Raw genomic sequence first — 18,447 nt, 5'->3', positions numbered from 1 at the left:
GCAAGAAAAACATCTTTTGCCCTCTACACTCCTAAGTTCCTGGCTTGGACCCTATAAATGAGACTGTCAAAAGACAAATTAATGAGCGAAAAATGAACAGAAGTTTAACATATGTATCGTGCATATATACATGGGAGTACTCAGAGATGAATAACTTAAAGAGGTGGTTAAAGCTTGGGCTTATTTAGCATCTTATCAAAGGAACAATACATTTTTTGAGAAATGACAAGACAAAGGAAAAGGACTTTCAGTTTCTAGGGCTGGCAAATTGTGGGAAGGCAAATACATGGGGGAAATTCCTGGTAGATAAGGATTAGTTTTAGCAATTTTTTTCTTTTAATGCAGATTCCTTTGATACTGTCTCTGGGCTGATAAGAATCTAGAGTTGTCTCCAGTGATTAACTTCTATCTTTACTGGTGGGGGGTAGGGGGGTGGCATCTTTGAGAAAGAAAATTAGAAAATCACTCTTTGCTATTGCCTGTGTCCTGATGTCTTGATAGAGGCACAGTTCAAAATTTCAGAAACTGACCAATTTGAAAAAAAAGCCACTTTACTTGTGTCTGTATTGGGCTTGAATAATCCTTGAAATTTCTGTAAAGAATAATCCTTGAAATTTCTGTAAAGAATTATTTGCTTTCAAAATTGCAAACCTGGAAGGCCACCTGAGGAAGTGGTTGTTTAGCGGTGTGTGATTCTCTGTTTGGAGGCATGGGATGGAGGGAGAGTACATTAAGATGAACCCCAGACTTCTTGGCAGAATGTTCTAGTGAAACCACTGCAGGCACCTCACGTTTCCTGATGGAATTGCTGTGCTCCTCTTGGACCTGTCATTTGAAACCAAGAGGCCTATATATTAAAGTTGATACCTCTTTAGAGCAGGAATTTCAAAGCAAGAAAACAATCTGAACTGTTACAGATGGGCCGAGCTAGCAGGATTTTAGCACAGAAGCCTCAGAAGGTGGTGTAGATCCACAAGGTATGTGGGTGGACATATATTTGGACCACCAGATTGCATACCAATTTGAAGGTTCAAATAGAAAGAAAAAGCAAGAGAGCAGGCAGGAAAGAAAGGAAAGCAGGAAGGAGCAAATGAGCAGCTACTTGGTGGATCTTTGGAGAACCATCTCTATGGGATCTTATTTCTTTAAATATCTATTAGGTACATTTATCTTTCTAAAATGCAATCTTATCATATTTTTTCTTTTATTAAAAATCTCTTGTCTGTTGGTTTCCTCAATAAGTGAAACAGAATTACCAAATGATCCAGCAATTCCACCCTTAGGAATATACCTAGAAGAATTGAAACCAGAAACTCAAACAAAATCTATGTGCATGTTCATAGCAGCAGTATTTACATTAGCCAAAAGGTAGATACAACCCAAATGTCCATCAACTGATGAATGGGTAAACCAAATGTGGTCTATCTATATAATGGAACATTATTCAGTCCATATAAAGGAATGAAGTGCTGACACATGCGACAACATGGATGGACCTTGAAAACATTTTGCTAAGTGAAAGAAACCAGAAAGAAATGTATTGTATGATTCCATTTATAGAAATATTCTATTTATAGAACAGGCCAATCCACAGACACAGAAAACAAGGGGGAAGGAAGAGGGAGTGACTACTTAATGGGTACCCAGTTTTCTTTTGGGTTGATAAAGTGGTCTGGAAATAGATAGTGGGGATGGCTACCCAAGGTACTCAATGAAGTTGGATCGTATACTTAAAATGGTAAAAAAGAAAAAAACCTCTGATGGTTTCTCACTGCCCACAGCTATAAGCCTAAACTTTTCAGCAGTCATAAAATAGCCTTCACTGTGTGCTTCCAATGACATTTCTGATTGTGTATACCCCAGCCACCTTTCCATGAAATCTAGGATCAGACTACACCAGCCTATTTGCTATTCCCTCAAAACATATGTTCTTCACTCTCTGTGTCATTGTGTATTCTATTTCCTCCGCCTGGAATTCATCACCTCCTGTCCATCTGGGCGCTCTTCCTTGAAAGCTTAGTGCCATTGTTATTTCCTCTCTAAATTTCTTTGACTCTCCCTTTAGCCCCTGATTCCCTGCAGAATGAATTGCTTTATTAGCTGGGACCCCAATGTGCTTTATACATACTTCTATTAACAGTACTTTCTACATTACATTGTGGTTTGTTTTCTTGTCCATTTTTCTCCTTACCTTAAGGCCAGGGACAGATGCCACCCAGCTCAGTATCTGACACATGGTGACCTTTCTACAGAATGGCTGTTGAAAAAATTGTATTGGATAGATTCAAATCAGTCATATGTGGTCCATTTTCTTCTCACCCACTTCAGAGTTTTTCATGTAGTTCAAGGACAAGGAGAAGGGAGAATTATTCTCAGCTTTCAAAGACTAGGACGTTAATAATTAATTCAAAGACGGCAAAGTACTTGGCATTTGAAAAAATAGTAGTAGATGTAAAAAACCATTGTGGTATGCTTTTATTTTTGAAGAATTAAAAAAATCAGTGTAAAATTAACAGAGTGCTCCTTTATGAGGGATTTTCCTCATAAAGTGTTCTGAATCCTTAACTAAAGGATTATATTATTATTGAGGTTTTCATGTTTTTATGCTTTTCTCCATAGGAAGTCCCTATCTCCAAGGAACAGTTCCTTTGTCTCTGTTCTCTCACAGGACCTACTAGGGTGATTTTCAAATAATTAGGAACTCAATACATAGATGGTGTTTTGTCAAGTTCATTCTAAGTATTTCCATGTACAGATTTGGCATATTAAATATTCTTCCCCCCAATACAATTGTTGCAAGTCCAATGCTTCCTTTGGCCAGAAAGCAGAATAGCTGGAACGAATTGCTGAAAGATTCTGGGTTGCTGCCCTTCGTCAGTCTCTTCACTGAGCTATTCTGCTGCTGTATCAGCCTTGTTTCTAGGGAGGCTCTCGTATACTGAAAAAGCCTGGAGAATCACTTGGGCTGCAGGAGTGTTCTTCCGACTCCTCACACACAGCTAGCTCTCCAAGAGACCCATGGCTTTGCTGGCATTCTAAAGTGATCTCCCTCCTAGCAAATTTATCTTGCAGTTTATTGAGGTGACAGGAGTCAGGAGACTCAGGGCATCATCTTTCCTCTACTATTAACTAGCTATTTGACCTTGGGCAAGTCCCCTCACCTCTCCAGGACTTCCTTTTCTCATTTGTAAATATAGAGGTTGGATCCGTGTAACCTGTTGGGTCTCTGGCAGCATTAACCGGCTGTAATTATAGAATGCCCAGATAACAGCAGCTTAATTAACTCAGCAAAGTGTAAGGAGAGAAAAAGGTCAGTTCTCTCTAGAAGCAGGAAGCCTTAGGACAATCCAAGTTCGAGAGCCTTTTCCCGTTTTCAGATTGTTCACCCACATGTCTTTCTTTTGCCCTTTTGAATGTGACAAGCTTTCTTATTGCTAATTTTCTTTTTTATTCCTGAGGGTTTCAAAGGAGAAAGCAGGACTTTCTATATTATTCCTGCAACTCTCTTCTGTAGGAGCAATGTTTGCCATTTGGTTGGAAGGACTCAGCTGTATAATTTTTTTCTTCTTAGGTGATTTCATAGGGAATTGGTAATAATAAGTTATATCTGGTTTTAGGAACTCGAGTTAGAATTTATAACAGAGCAAAAAAAGGAGTACCCTTTAGAAAACCGCACAGCATAATTTAAATCTGCCTTACTTGCTCGTTTAAAATTTTTTTGAAGACATTTTGAAAAGATCTTGATGAAAGAAAGAAACCATATACTTTTTCTTTGTTACCACAGGAAAAAAATTCTAGGTGTATTCTTTTTTTCCTTCATAAGAGTATTTAATACTCATTATCCACATGAAGTAAATGAGAAGTCTACAATTATGGGTTCTGCTTCATTTTGTTCAAAAGTTTTAGAGATATGCTTTCTGAATTTAATAATCCACTAGAAGGTATATTTGATCACTTTAATTCATATTATGAATCTAGGTGATTCATTTTAATTTCTTTTTTCCCCTCAAATGATAGTTTAGGTGGCTTGCCACATAGTGTAATTGGCATAATAGTTAATTTCACTGAAAGCCCTATTGAAAAAATTTGAACATGCCATAACTTTCTTTGACCCAAAATTTCCACTTTATGCAGAGGAAAGGAAATACCCAGGTAACCTCTTTCGTCATCCATGGCAATGATTATAATGGCAGATGAGCTGCTCACCTTCTGATCCTTGAGAGGACCAGCCATTTTTCTTAAATCCTCCCACACAAAGCAGAGATCAGGTAGACAAGATGGGTCATCTGTGCCATCCCCATCAGGGTCAGGCTGGTTCTTACTGAGAGAGCCAGAGTAGGATATCCAGAAGACAGACTGTAGATGGTCTGGGTCTTGAGTGGACCACCTCACCTTTGCCTGTCATAAACGTTTTGGTCATTTGGAAGACTTACTTAGAAGACTAGCTAAGAGGAGGAAAAGAAACCAGTTGAAAGAAGGTCAACTAACCTACACTGAACAGTGATGGGGAGGATGGAGGAAAGGCAATTCCATGGAGAATGAGAGGAGAGCCATCAGTTAATGGTCTTAACTTTGGTCTCTTGTTTTGGGAATGTATTTAGAAAGTTTCTTCATCCTCTTGCAATTTTGTTTGCTTCCTTTTACAAACAGTAATAACAGGGAAGAGTCTTACAAAATCAGTGGGAGATTATGAACTAGGGAAGTGAAATTACTTTGTAGTAGCCGCATGATAAGGAGTGCAATACCCATGGAATATAAGAAAAAGCACCTTAAACGTTCCCAGCACAATCACGCCACAAAACTCAAACCAGTTTTTACAAAGAGAAAAAGGAGATGTGTTCCCTGACTAAGCATACGCGTATGTGATGGAGGAGACTAACACTGGAACTGCTGGTAATTGCCATTTGTATATAGAGGGCATGTGTCTATGTCATAGGGGGGAGATGAGGAACCCTGGGTACCAGGAACTACAGGCCTGGTCTGGGCTCCTCCAGCTACATGTAGGACCTTGGCAAGTCATTTAAACCTCTCTAGATCAGTTTCCCACTTTAATAGTGAAAGGTCAGACTTCATGATTTCTAAGAGTTTTCCAAATTATTACATTTTGTGATTTATTTAGAGCATCAGGAAGTAAAGAGTAAGTTTTCCAGATAGCTAAAACCTAACTTTCTGTGCGTCAAACTTGTTTTTATTTAACTGGATGGATATATTTATTCAATGCATTTATGCACATCTCTGCTTTCTGAAACAGAGCATTAAATTTATCTTTGGCTTAATGACTCAAGGTTTTCATTATAAACTATGATGTAATACCTAGGTGTCCTTAGGGAATATAGAGGCGTGTAGATTATTTGCCTCAAAACTAAGTGACACAGTCTACTCTCCTTTAAAAAAATGATTGTGCTTGTTCTGATTTTTTCATGCTTGCTGCTTTTCTAAATATCACTTCCTTCTGCATCCGTTGTCTACCTCTAGCTGCCCCTTTTTATATTCTACTTTGCTGCTTCTCATGGGCTAGAAACAGGGGCCAAAGATGAAGTAAGTTGGAATGATGTCTGAAGTTAGGACAAAGAGTAAGGTGAGGTTTCAGGAGGTACTCCTGCAAGTGAAGACTTTGGGACTTTATTGTCACTGACTGAGGCCTTTGGGGTGCTCTGCTGTGCTGCAATAGGTGAGTCTTACAGTATCAAGGTATATGGCACTTCCTATTTATGAAATGATGTAAAGCTGTGACCATCCTTCCCAGAGGAGAAAAGGAGAACGAGAGCAGGGTAAGAATGACTTACCCCAAGGGATGATAGGAGGGCTCAGAAATAGAGAGGGGTCACTGGATGGGCAGATGGGTGGGTCTGTGAGAGTGTCCAGATGATTGACAAGCACTGCTAGGTCTCATTTGCAGGGCATCCTACAGTCTTCCTGTTCACAGCCTTGGCTTGTTAGACATTCTCTCTTGTGACAGCCCATTACCACCTCCTTTAGAAAAAGCAGATACAAGGGGATTGGCAGTGGCAAGGTTGAATTAGGATCCATGGATGCTGAACTTCTAGTTAATTCTTATCCTATTGATCCTCAGGGCCACTTGCAGTAGATTAAGAAAATGTAAATTGGTTATTCATTGTCTGTGTATTTACATGTAAATGTCACTTTATTGGCTTACAAAACACAGTATTGTCCATTTCAGCATAAATTTGGACACTGACTAATTTGCACTTGTTTAATCTGCAAGCTTGGCAATTTTGGGAAACCTCCTACCTTTTCATCCTCCCTCCCCATAGTCTCACCTCACCCTTCCAGCAAAGCCAAGAACGTTCTGTTAGGCGATAAAAATACCACTGGGTTTCTCTATGCTTTCTTGAAGTTTTAAAATAAATAAGTAAAAATAATTGTCACATAGGGCAGTCTCCCATGGGGTGATCTTGGCTGCGTTTTCTGGGTACACAATGAAGATAAGCAATCAGGCCTGGTGCTTTCCTGGGACCACAGCTCCCCTGCCCAGGAGGGGACAGGAGCTCATCCTGGGCAGGCAGGAACCAGGGGCTCTAACATCTGCAGCTCTGGCTTCATCTAGGATTGTGTTTATGTAGCTCTTGAGGGTGATGGGGAGATGTGGGAAAGTGATGAGTAATTGTAGAAATGGGACTGTGTATATTACCCCTTTTGGCATGGGAGTGAAGTGTGTCACTTTTGTGTACCACTTGTGTTACTCTTAACTTTATCCTCTCTTTTAGCACAATCAGCATGGGTGAGGATGGGCGCAGTGTGCAAGCACCTTCTGCTTTCTTGCCTTCTTCTGCTGGCCCCTCCTCACTTCTAGAAAAATACTGTCATCACTGAGCACAGGATTCTGGAATAACAGTCCCTGCAGCAGTGTAGCCCTCGGCCTTATTTATTCAAAGTGTGGATTGACTTCTTTATTGATCTAGGCTGATAATTATGCAGTCTGTTGGGCTGTCTCTAATTATTTTGGCTATCTTAATTATTGGATTGTGCATGATCTCTTCTGTTCAAATCATTTCTCCGCAGATAGAATTGAACGAGCTGAGGAGTGTATGCGTCTATCTGCTTAGTTCCTGTCTGCTTCTGCCTCTAGCCCTTTGTGTCTTGTTAAATGAATCATGTTGCTTCCCTGTTTTTCATTTTCCTTTCTGTGAACACAGAGAGAATGATATTTACCTTGTGGCTTAAGATATAGGGTCACTAAATATCAGGCACTAGCAAAATGTAAATTGTCGCTATCAGTTTGATAGGGCTGTTCATGCTGACTTCATGTAGTTGCAATCTTAATTTTTTTCTGATGATGAACTTTCGTAAATACATTCTCATTGTAGAAAATGCAGAAAACGGCAAAGAAGAAAACAGAAATCATCTCTAACCCTGCAACTTAATTATATAACTCTGTAAAAAGTAGGACTTACATTCATCCAGTCTTGATGTAAATATATACACAACCATGCGTTTGCGATAATACGATACATACTGCTTTGTATCTAAGATTAAGCCATGAGAATTTCCCAATTTTAATCATTTTTAATACTTATATAATACTTTAACTGTGGATGTATAGCCTTCTGGTTAATGAATCTTTCCAGCTCCCTTATCTCCTCATATGCCCTCCCCGTTTTTCCCAACTGACAGAATCATCTATCTTGATCATATCACTTCTCTGCTTAAACCCTTCTGTGGCTCCTGATAACTTACTGGATTGAGGCTTTACAGTGTGGGAAGGAGTTCTTCCTGCCTGGTCTCTGCCAATCTTCCCCCTTAGTGCTTTATTTCTGATCACTCTCCATCTCACACTTTATACGCCAGCAATACCAAGCCTCCTGTCCATCAGCGCCTGCCCTCGCTTTTGCTGTTCTGTCTGGAATGCCTATTCCTCCCCCGAACGCCACCAACCGCCTGCCCTTGGACCTGGCTGACTCTGACTCAGTTTTCAGATTCACTCCAGGAGGCCTTCTCGGACCTCCCCTCACTTGGGCACCTGTCTCTGGGCAGTTCTGTTGTGGCCTGCTTGTATTCTCCATCACTCAAATCACCGCTAGCTCCTTCCAATCCTTCCTCCACGCTGGGGCAAGAGTGAAGTGTTCTATGCTTGTTTGTTTTACAAAATCAATTTTGATCATGACTTCTCCTAGTTTACAATCTGTGATGACATCCATGGAGGCTCACCATAGAGACCAGGTCTCCACTTGCCTTCAGGCCCTCTGTGGTCTAGGCCTCACTTTCCTCTCGAGCAACATCTTCCCTGATACCCCCTCCCCTCCTGTACCCCAGTCCTGCAGGCCTTCCTCTCCAAAGCCCCGTACGTGCCCTTCCTTCTGCTTCACGAGGACAATCCTGCTCATCCTTGGGATGTCAGCTTTCTCAGGTTGCCTCCTGTTCGGTAGTGTCAGAGCACTGAATGCATCTCCTTTATGTCAGAGTTGTGATTTCACATCTGTTAGTGCTATTAGAATGCCAGTGTCCTTCACTAGACTCTAAACTCTTTGAAGGCGGGCCTGTGTTTGTGTTCATTCATCGTATAGGTGGGTTTGTATTGGAAGAAAATCATAAGGTTCAGTAGCTGAGATTAGACAAGCTCTACAACAAATCTGAGCTGGATAAGATTAGTTAGGTAAGTTAGATGTGACCAAGTAGGGTGATGCAGGGAGCATGGATTAAAGGTGATCATGCCTAAAGAGGGCCTTGGAATACCATAAGAAATTAATATTACCAGCCTCATTTTACAGATTAATTAAGACACAGGGAATTTCATAAAGGTAGCAGGTGATAGGGCCATCATCCAACGTTCAGCCAACCTCCAGGATAGGGAGGTGATGTGGAATGATGAACACGGGGGTCCGGGCTGTTTGTTAGGAAGTGATGGACCTCCTGAGGTCTGCTTGAGGAGTCCCACGTGTTTGTTTGCATGGCTCAGGATGTGTCTGGCAGCTGCTGGCTCATGGTGTGGCCTTCAACCAGCCGGGCAGCCAAGCAGTGGCGCCAGAAGTGGGGAGCCCTGCAGAGGCTGATTTCATCTGTGCACATTTGTGCTCCTGGTCATTAATGGGGCTCTTCTGAGACCTTTCCATTGCTCTGCACGAGTGGGGGCAGCTGCTGGCCCGGATGCCGGGGTTCTCAGAGGGCACTGTGCGACATCCCGAGCAGGAAGTCACCAGGTGCTCAGACTTCGGACAACACAGGTACTGCTGAGCATGGCGAGGACACGGAGGTGGCCTATCTGCTTCTAGTCAGGGCTTTGTATATAAGTTGGCCACCGAGGAGGCCGAGGACCTGGGGATGTCCTGGAACATGTAGCTGCAGGCTTTGAGAACCAAACGAAGGCAAAACCGAAATCACTGGTAAGAGAATAATCCATAACGGATGTTGCCAGAGAGTTTAAAAGAATTTCTTCAGAAGTTTCTTAAATTAGATTTTTCTTTTAATTACCTAGTTATCCTTCAGAAACTTGGAACAGTCCCATTCCTTATCAACATATTCCTTGTCAATTATGCACAGGCTCAGGCTTCTGGTGCCGAGGGTGATGCTTAAGTACCAGGCAGCTGACAGTTTTTCCCCTTGGGTTGAGGGGAGTGATAAGAATGCTAATGTGCTGTGCTGGGCTGAGCGGGCAGCGGAAGGGAGAGGCCTCACTGAGCCCAGGGCCTGTGGGCAGGATGGAGGGCAGCCAGGCAGGGCCGCTGACCCACACGGTGAATGGGGGCTGGGTGTTAACCTGTAATTTTTGTGATTCTGTGAAACTCTGCTCGCCCTCCCCTTCTTACTGCTATATCCCCAAATAGCTGATTGAAGTGATGCTTAGTAAAACTGCTTATTGGCACTTTTTCTTTTTTCTGCCCCGTTGTCTATGTCCTTTATAGTGCTTGATGTAAAATTAGGGCTGGAAACATTTTGTGGGCATGTTATGATGAGATGTGGGCTGAAATGTGTCGTCATTGTTGGTGGTGGTGGTGGTAGTGGTGGACAGTGTGTGTGTGTGTGTGTGTGTGTGTGTGTGTTTGTGACAAGATGCAGTGAGGACGGTAGAATGTACAGCTCTGAACTATACACATCTTGTCCTCTCTTTGTCCTCTGACAAAGACTTGTTAAGGCTAGATGTGATAAGCACAGGTGTTAAACAAAGAATTACAGCTCCCCTTCACACTGTAGTTGGAGCTGGACCAGAAGTACATTTATATGTCAAGTGCAAGCACCTGATGGTTATTTTGACTGTTTGAATTATGTGAGTTCTGATAGGAAGAACTGCACACTCAGCTTAGAGTGTGCAGTTGGAATGGGGGGCTCTTTCACCACACATAGAGAGATTCCCATCAGGACATGGCTGTTCCACTTGGTCAAGGGTAAGGTTTTCCTTTCCTGGCTTTAGGTGTTAATCACACTTCCAGTCTGCCCCAACCTTCAATCTGGGACTCATGTGTGTCTAGGGCTCTGAGGTTACAGAGAGGTGGACTTTTTGCCCCCTCCCATCCTTCCAGTGCTTTCCTCTTTCTCCTCAGCCATTCCTCTGCCCCTTTGGGTTTTCCTCTGCCCCAGTCGGATGTAGGCATCTGAACACCTGCTCAGCAAACAGGGAAAGAAATCTGCCCACAGAGCTTTGGACAGTGCTTTCCTGGAGCCTTGTGTCTGCTCTTTGTGGATGGAGGGAGTGTGAGAGCAAATGGGGTGGAAATATGCAGATTAATATTATGATCAAAGCAATGCCACATGTCAATCCATGCCTGCCTGCTTTCCCCTTTTCCATGTAAGGGGACTAATTAGACATGATCAGACATAATCGTAGTGACCCTCATCTGACAAGGTCTTTTAAAATATCTAAGAACTGGTTTTGGAGGCAGAGGCCAACTCAGTGCCAGCTCTGTCACTTGTTATCTGTGGGACTTCAGTCAGATTATTTAACTTCTCTGAGCCTCAGTTTCCTCCGCTGTAAAACAGAGGTAATGATAGAGCCTGTCACATGGGGGAAATGTGAGTCAAGCTCCCATGTAATAGCCTGGCATGGGGTATGCCCTCAGTCAATTATCATCACAATTTCATAATGTGGCCGTGGGCAGGCCACTTAAGTGGTCTGTGCCTTGTTCTCCTTGTTTGTGAAAAGGGAAGGATGTCTGGCTTCTGCAACCTACAGAGATGTGGGAGAAGGCAGTCTGAATACAGCAGAAGAGGCTGTATAATAAATAAGAGCATGATTATCCTTTTCCTATAACCACACTAACACAATCCTGGTAGTCTCAAAAGTGTGCTTATCTGCTGCAGATTTATGTCATGATTTAGCGATGTCTGTGGAGCTGTTGGAGGAACCAGAACAGATGGGAAATAGTGATAAAGGCTGCCAAAGACAGAGGGCCCCACCCTGTCGTCTTTTGTGGCTGCTGCAAGTGGCTTTGGGATTTGGCTTCTTCCTATAAGGTTCTGCCACTGGAAGGTGGTGAGTGACATCTTCTGCCCTTGTTGGAGTGAACACTTGGTCATCCATTCAATCTGGAGATTTTACTTCTTGTCTCTGGTACCTACCAGGCCACCTAACCATGAGAGGATGGACCGAAGAAGTTCAAGAAAATGAAGTTCGGATTTGTCAGTTTTGCTTGATGATTGGTTAGCCTTGATCATGACTTAGACAAAGTAGAAAATATTGCTTAAAATCAGTTTATATTGTTTTTTGAAATTGCTTTCCATATCCTAGCAAAGCCCAGGAGTACCACTCTATCAGTTAGGGAGTGAGCCACAGAACAGGCTGTGCCTTTATATCCTGCAGGCTGCTTCAAAGGGGCTCCTACTTTCCATTTATCTTGATATGTGTCTGTGACACATCCCCTCATAAATCCAGTAGCCCATCTGGTGAAGGGGACTCGAGAACATTGTTCACAGTAGCAAATATGTTTAAATTTTTTTCACAGTCTGAGCAGAGCTATTGCCCTTGCTTATATTTTCATAAATTACCTCCACCAAACATTGCTTTCCTAATCTCTATATGCAGTAGTAATTAGTCAATTCAGCTTGATCCAGGGATCATTTTCATAAAGGAAACAAACTTCTGAATGTGTAATTCAATTAGAAGGATTCTGTAAAGACACCTGGAAGTGACCAACAGTGCATTGTTTTAAGTATAATTTGCCTAGAACACTACCAACCCATTTGCTCTTTCTTGAGTATTTGGGAAATTGCTAAGGTCACCAGTGTTTATAGGTCATCATGTGACAGGTGGGAGACATCTCTCTCTGTCTCTCTGTCTCTCTCTCTGTCTCTGCTTCTCTCTCTCTCTCCCTCTTTCCCTCCCTCTCTCCCTCCGTCCCTTCCTCATTTCCCCTCTCCCCGGTTCAGAATTACAGTTTAGTTTCATTTTGTTCATTTTTGACTTTTGTGGTACCATATTCTAGATTCGGAAAGTAGGTCCTTCATCTGAAAGGCACTTGCTAAATAAATGTTTATCGAACAAATGAATAAATGAATGAGTGAAAGAAAAAATAAACGATTGACTTTTGATGGCAAAAGAGTAATGACTGAAAGTTGGCAACTTACTTTCCCAAATGCAGGAGATGAAGGTGAAATTACAGGTACATTTGACCCTTGAACAACATGAATTTGAACTGAATGGGTCCACTTATATGCGGATTTCCTCCCCCAGTAAATACTATTGGCCCTGCCATTCGCAGGTTTCACATCCGCAGATTCAACCAACCACGGATAGAAAACAGTATTTCCACATTCCCAACCGTGGTTTCCCAACTGCAGATCGAAAGTGCTGTTTTCTGTTGGGATCCACGGTTTGTCAAATTGGGGGTGCCAAGGGCCCACTTCAGAGTCAAACGTTAATGAGGATTTTTAACTGGGAGGGCGTCAGCACCCTAACCACCCACCCCTGCCTTGTACAAAGGTCAACTGTATGTTGTTCAATCCTCATGACAACTCTATGAACTTGCATTACCTCTATTTTACAAAATCAGTGGTTGAGTTTATTGCTGTAAGTCACACAACTGGTTCCAAAGCCAATATTCTAGTTTACACCCTTCTTTTACACACACTTTTTAAATGCACAAAAATCCCCCATATTCCTTTATATTAAATGTACAAAAATCCTCCATATTCCTAAGTTTTTCCTAGTATTTGAGAGTACGCAGGCTTAACTATTTGATTAATATATATATATATTTTCACACTAATTGAAAAGTCATACTGGAAAGGGAGGATTTACTGGAGGCTTAGATTTACTTCCCAAACAGACTGTTTGGATGCCTTCCTGAATCCAGGAGATTTTCACTCTGGGTGTGTATTAACAACACCTGGAGACCCATGTATGATTAAGACAGCTTTAGTTCAGACTGTATTGATCTCTCTTAGGTCAGCATGTTGTGACTAGAGCAAGAATGACCAGCAACGACGGTCAGCTCGTCCCTGTAACTTGGTATCCTCTGTGGGAAGGAAATACCACAGTGTGTTGTGGTCTAGCATCCATGAGTAGACGGTTGTATTCGGTTTCACATGAGTCAGGGTTCAGGGAACAAGGTTTGGGATGGAGCATTGGTTCTTGCCTGTGTCTGCTTTCCACAGAAAGAACGGTACAATCCAATGGCATAGTTCCATTCCCTTTCCCACATTGGCAACTCTGAGATGGAGAAAAAAGAATACGAATTGTTTCTACACTGTCCTCCCATCTCCTGCAAGAGAGAGAAGGTAAAGGGGAGGAGAAAAGGAGAATGGGGAGGGAGAGAGAAGCAGAGAGCCCTCAGATGGACTGAAATCCCCCCCAAGCCACAAAAAATCACATTCTCTCTTTAGCCTCCAATCATAAATATCCATCCCATCAGGTAAGGCACCTACTGGGTGCCATGATGATTCCACGAAGCTGAGAATCTCTGATTGTAAAGTTGTAAATGTTTTATTACTTTTTACTGTAGATACAGAATGATCACCACATTAAAGAAAATTTAAAACTAAATTCAGGAAACCAGTGGTCATCCACAATCCTAAACCAATGACAATTTCCACTTTTGCATAAGATCATGCCTGTTTGAACACTGTTATTTCTGGTTTTTCCACTGCCACTTAAAAAAAACCCATCTTCCTGTGATGATGTTTACTCAGAGAGGTTAAGTAACTTGCCAAGGGCTCACAGCTAGTGAGTGGTGAAACCAGAGTGCAACTCCAGACTGTCTTGCTCCAAAGAGAATCTAGAGTGAATGCAGATCCTAATGCTTCATACTACTAAGAAGTTGATTCTGCATTAGAAATAAGAAACAATTAAAGCAGACAAGAGAGTATATTGTGGAGAGAAGATCTAGACAAGGAATAACTTTCACACCTTTCAGGCACTTCCTACATCAAACATTCTTGCTTTCAGTTGCTTTTACTTTAATTGGAGTCTTACCTTCATCTGGAAATCTCATCTTTTTAGTACAACCACCACCAGCCACAATACTCTTGAGAACTTGAAAGGAGACTATTCAACAGAAGATGTACTGTAAGTGGAAAACACACACTTGATTTCAAAGACTTAGGATGGAAAAAAGTATATAAAAAATCTCAGTAATTTTCAAAATATTGCATGGTAAATGAAAATATATGAAACTTAATCTCACCTGGTTTTATTGTGTGACCATCAGAAAATTTAAAATTATGTATATCACCTGCACTATGTTTTTACTGGACAGTGCCATTCTAGATTTACTAATTTTGTGCCTCTTTCCTTTCCATTCTGGAGAGGTGGTGATGGGTTTACCCTCGGGGGTTTCACTTTCAGGACTTGTTTTGGTCATCGAAGGCTTAAAAGTCATCATTAAGCCTCTAAACTTACTGTACTTGATTTATTTATCTAAGTGAGGGATGTTCATATCCATGAAAGGAGGTAGTGAGTAAAACATTTTATTTTATTTTATGTCAGCTTAGCACCTGATTTCCTCTGAAATTAAATCTCTCTGACAAGAACATGGCAGCTACCCTGCCCTGTGACCCCATGATTGATCTTTCCTTTTAAACTGGGCTCTGTGCGGGCAGAGCAGGTGGGAAAAGAGTTCTTTACTTTGCTGCCCACAGGCCTGTTATAAAATTCCAAGTTGCCTTTGAAATGTTTTAGGTAACAGTGAAGACTGTTTTTCATTGACTCTTTCATCTGCAAGAGAACCTGAAGCCTCAGTTGTATTGCTGTTGTCAGCAACTGTTGTTGACGTATGTCTTAAACGTCACAGACCCAGGAAGAAGTCACAGCCTCAACTTTTAAGGAACTTGAGAAGTTCAGAGGGAGGCAGACTTTCTGATCTTTTAGGAAATGACAAAGACTGAGTAAGCAAGAGCCAGATTGTGTGGCTCATCCTCTAATATCAAAATGAAGCCAGAGAAGGGAGTCAGCTACGTGGGCTACTGTGTTTGGGGAAGGTCTTTTGAATGAAGGCATTAGGCCTGAAGGGTGTAGTAGGTTTTGGATTGTTCCAAGGTGAGAGATGTAGGCAGAGGAAGAAATGGGCACCACATGGCCAGGGCACATGTCTGGGAGGCATGTGGGGGACCCTGGGAACCAGTCACAGGTAAGTGAAATTGAGGTGAGGGGAAGCAATAGATAATAGGGACCTAGACCTTGGGTTTGATTCAGGGGGAAGCTGATGGTATGTTTTTGGACAATGGCAAGGCAGAACCGGACGATGAAAACCCAGGCTCATTGCTCTGAGGGGCCACCTCAGAGTCGTCCCTCAGATGGTCTCATCTTCTGTTTGCCTAAGTGTGGAAGTTGACACCCTGGCACAGCATTCAAGCTATTTAATAAACCACTATGTAGCACTTACTATGTGGCACTTTATTTTTAAATAAATGTGTAAATCTAAAATAAATACATATTTACATTATGGCAAGTAAAACTATTTCCACTTATAGTAATCAGTTTACAGACACATCGTAAGTTAATGATACTGTAAAAGGTAGGTGGACATAGCAAAAATCTTAAAGGTTTTCATATTCCACGTTACAGGTGGGCAACTGAGGCTCTAGGGGCCCCAAATCTTCACACAGCAGATTTGTCTAACAGAGGCATGCAGGGTGGGTTGGAGAGTGGAGAGAATAGTGGCAAGGAGGCCAGTTAGCCAACTCTTCAGGAGTAAAGTGATGGGCGTCTTGTACTGAGGTGGTGAGAATGGAGAGGAAACATGAGAGCCCTTGGTTGGGCCATTGTTCAGGCAGCTGTTTCATGAGTCTGTCTGGGTTCATCTGTGATGCCTGTTTAATGTACAGACTCTCCGTGTGTGGCAATGGTTCTGTATAGTGAACTTGAGCAGCTGCTAAGAGATAACTCATCATTAAATGTTGACATTTATCGAGTGCTTAGAGTGGACTACATCTAATGCTAAGTCTTTGAATTGAGTTACCTCTTTCGTTCCTCATAATAATCCCATAAAGTATCTGCCATTATTCCCCCTCTGTTTCAGATGAGGGAATGGAGGCTCCGAGAGGTTAAGTAATTTGTCAAAAGTCACACAGCTGGGATTCAAATCCAAGTCTGTCTGACTGCAAGGCCTTTAGCTACCACATACACTGCTTTATCTTGTTTGGTACTAATGACTTTTTACAGCATGTTCTGCTGTTTCTCACATTTCTCCCTCATTTAACCTAGAGTATGGATTTCTATGACTTAGCTTGGAGTTTGATTCATCTCTTTAAGCCTCTTTAAGAAACAACAGAAATTCACCAGCCCATAAACCCCATTTCTAACCCCTGTGCAGCATATTAATAGATCTTATTCTATGGTTTATATCATCATTAAAGTGGCTCTACTTGGCTCTTTAAGAAGCTCATTAATCACTAAATATAGACCACAACTTGTTCCTTTCAACCCTCTGCATGTTTCCTCCCCCCATTGTGTGATGCCATCTGGTGCTATGAGATCATGCTTTTTGTGTTCCTTTTCAGAGAGCCAGATTCATTGCTCCCTAAACCCAGAGAGCCAGTTAATTTCAAAGTTTGCATGCATGACTTTGAAAAAGACTTGAATCTAATGCCTCCTTGTGGATTTTCACAGTATCACTCTTCAACATAACATTGCATGGAACTTCTGTCTTTATCACTGTCTGATGTATATATGTATACTTACTTGTCTTTTTATAAAGAGGACCTAACTTGACTATGGCAAGCCATCAAGTGACTACAGGTCTTCTCCTGTGTGATTTTTGTCAAGTTTCATTTTGTCAGTTTTACCTGTGTATGCTAAAGGAAGCCAAACCTTTCCTCTTTGAATCTATTAGATTTTCGACTATGACAGTGGAACAAGTGTTAAGAACAAGGAAAAAAAAAAAAAAAACCACAGCAAATGGCAGGCCTCTGCTGTGACCTGTCCTTCACTCCCACTTTCTCCTCTAATTCTGCCTGAAGTCTCTAGTCATCTTCCTAAGGAGTAGAACCGGGATTGTAGAACATTTTCTTGCAAGCTCCGCTGAGGAGTTCTGGGCTCACCACCAGAATCCCAGTCCTTGGGATCTTTGAGGACTACTTGTTACTGTCAAGGCCAGGCCTTGTTATTCCCCCCGCCTCCTTTCTCTTCTCATTTCAGGGATCTTCTGAGTGGTGCCTAGTGGCAGGCTAGTGGGAAAGGAAAGGTAACGTGGTGATGTGTGCACTGCTTACCTCATACCTGGCACACGCAGGACTCCCCTGGGGAAGTGGGAGAGTACTGGGCCGCCTGCTCACCTCCTTTCTGCTTCTCTCCCTGCCCACTGGGATCATGCCTGTTCCCAGCAAAGGGCAGAGGGGGAGATGTGCCCTAAGAATATTTGCAATGATGTAAAGGGGACCACATATTTCCCTAGCACAGGAGTTGTTCTAGGGCCAGACCCTCTGAATATGGGAGAACAATTTCTCCCCAGTCCACACCCCATCTCCAGCATTAAGTATTATACTTACTCAAATTCCACCAATTAGAGATTTATTTTCATTTGTGAAAATATTTTTTAAACAGCTGCCAGGATTAAAGGATTAACATTCATCCACATCTCTTTTAAATTAATCTAATCAGATTGCAGTAGGGGTTGGGAGGGAGGGTAGGAGAAAGTACTAGATAAAGCGATGGGTACACTTGCCCATTTCAAAATATTGTGCGTTGGGATGATGTGCAACCAGGAAAGGGAGGACATTTTTCAATATTATCCTTTCTTTCAGGGCCCAGAATTCAGGTCAGTGAAATTTGTATTAAGGAATCACATTAGCTGGCCTGGGGTAAAAGAGGCTCTTGCAGGTTTTCTGGAGACCTAATCACCACCTAAACCACCATGTAGAATATTGTCTTTACCAAAAAAGGTGGCTTCTGGTTTTCAGATAACATAGTTCCTAATAAACTTTTTGATGCAACCCATTTGAGAGTTAGAGATTGGATCAGATTCAGACACATGTAATTTATCTGTGTTAACTTAATATTTCAAGCTGATTTCTCCCAACTATCTGTATACTTTTAGGCCATTTGTCCTTGAGGAGTTTTGT

The 18,447-nt window shown here is 41.9% G+C and overlaps 1 protein-coding gene across 4 annotated transcripts in view; it reads left to right on the top strand.

Annotated features, from left to right (window-relative positions):
- Positions 1-18,447, top strand: part of TMEM178A (transmembrane protein 178A) — a 44,618-nt gene that overhangs the window by 11,801 nt on the left and 14,370 nt on the right. The gene's annotated exons all lie outside the window — the stretch shown is intronic.

The sequence above is a fragment of the Rhinolophus hipposideros genome (assembly GCF_964194185.1).
Source record: "Rhinolophus hipposideros genome assembly, chromosome: 12".
Taxonomy (NCBI): Eukaryota; Metazoa; Chordata; class Mammalia; order Chiroptera; family Rhinolophidae; genus Rhinolophus; species Rhinolophus hipposideros.
Note: the sequence above shows the minus strand (reverse complement) of the source record. Positions and strands in the feature narration are given on the sequence as shown.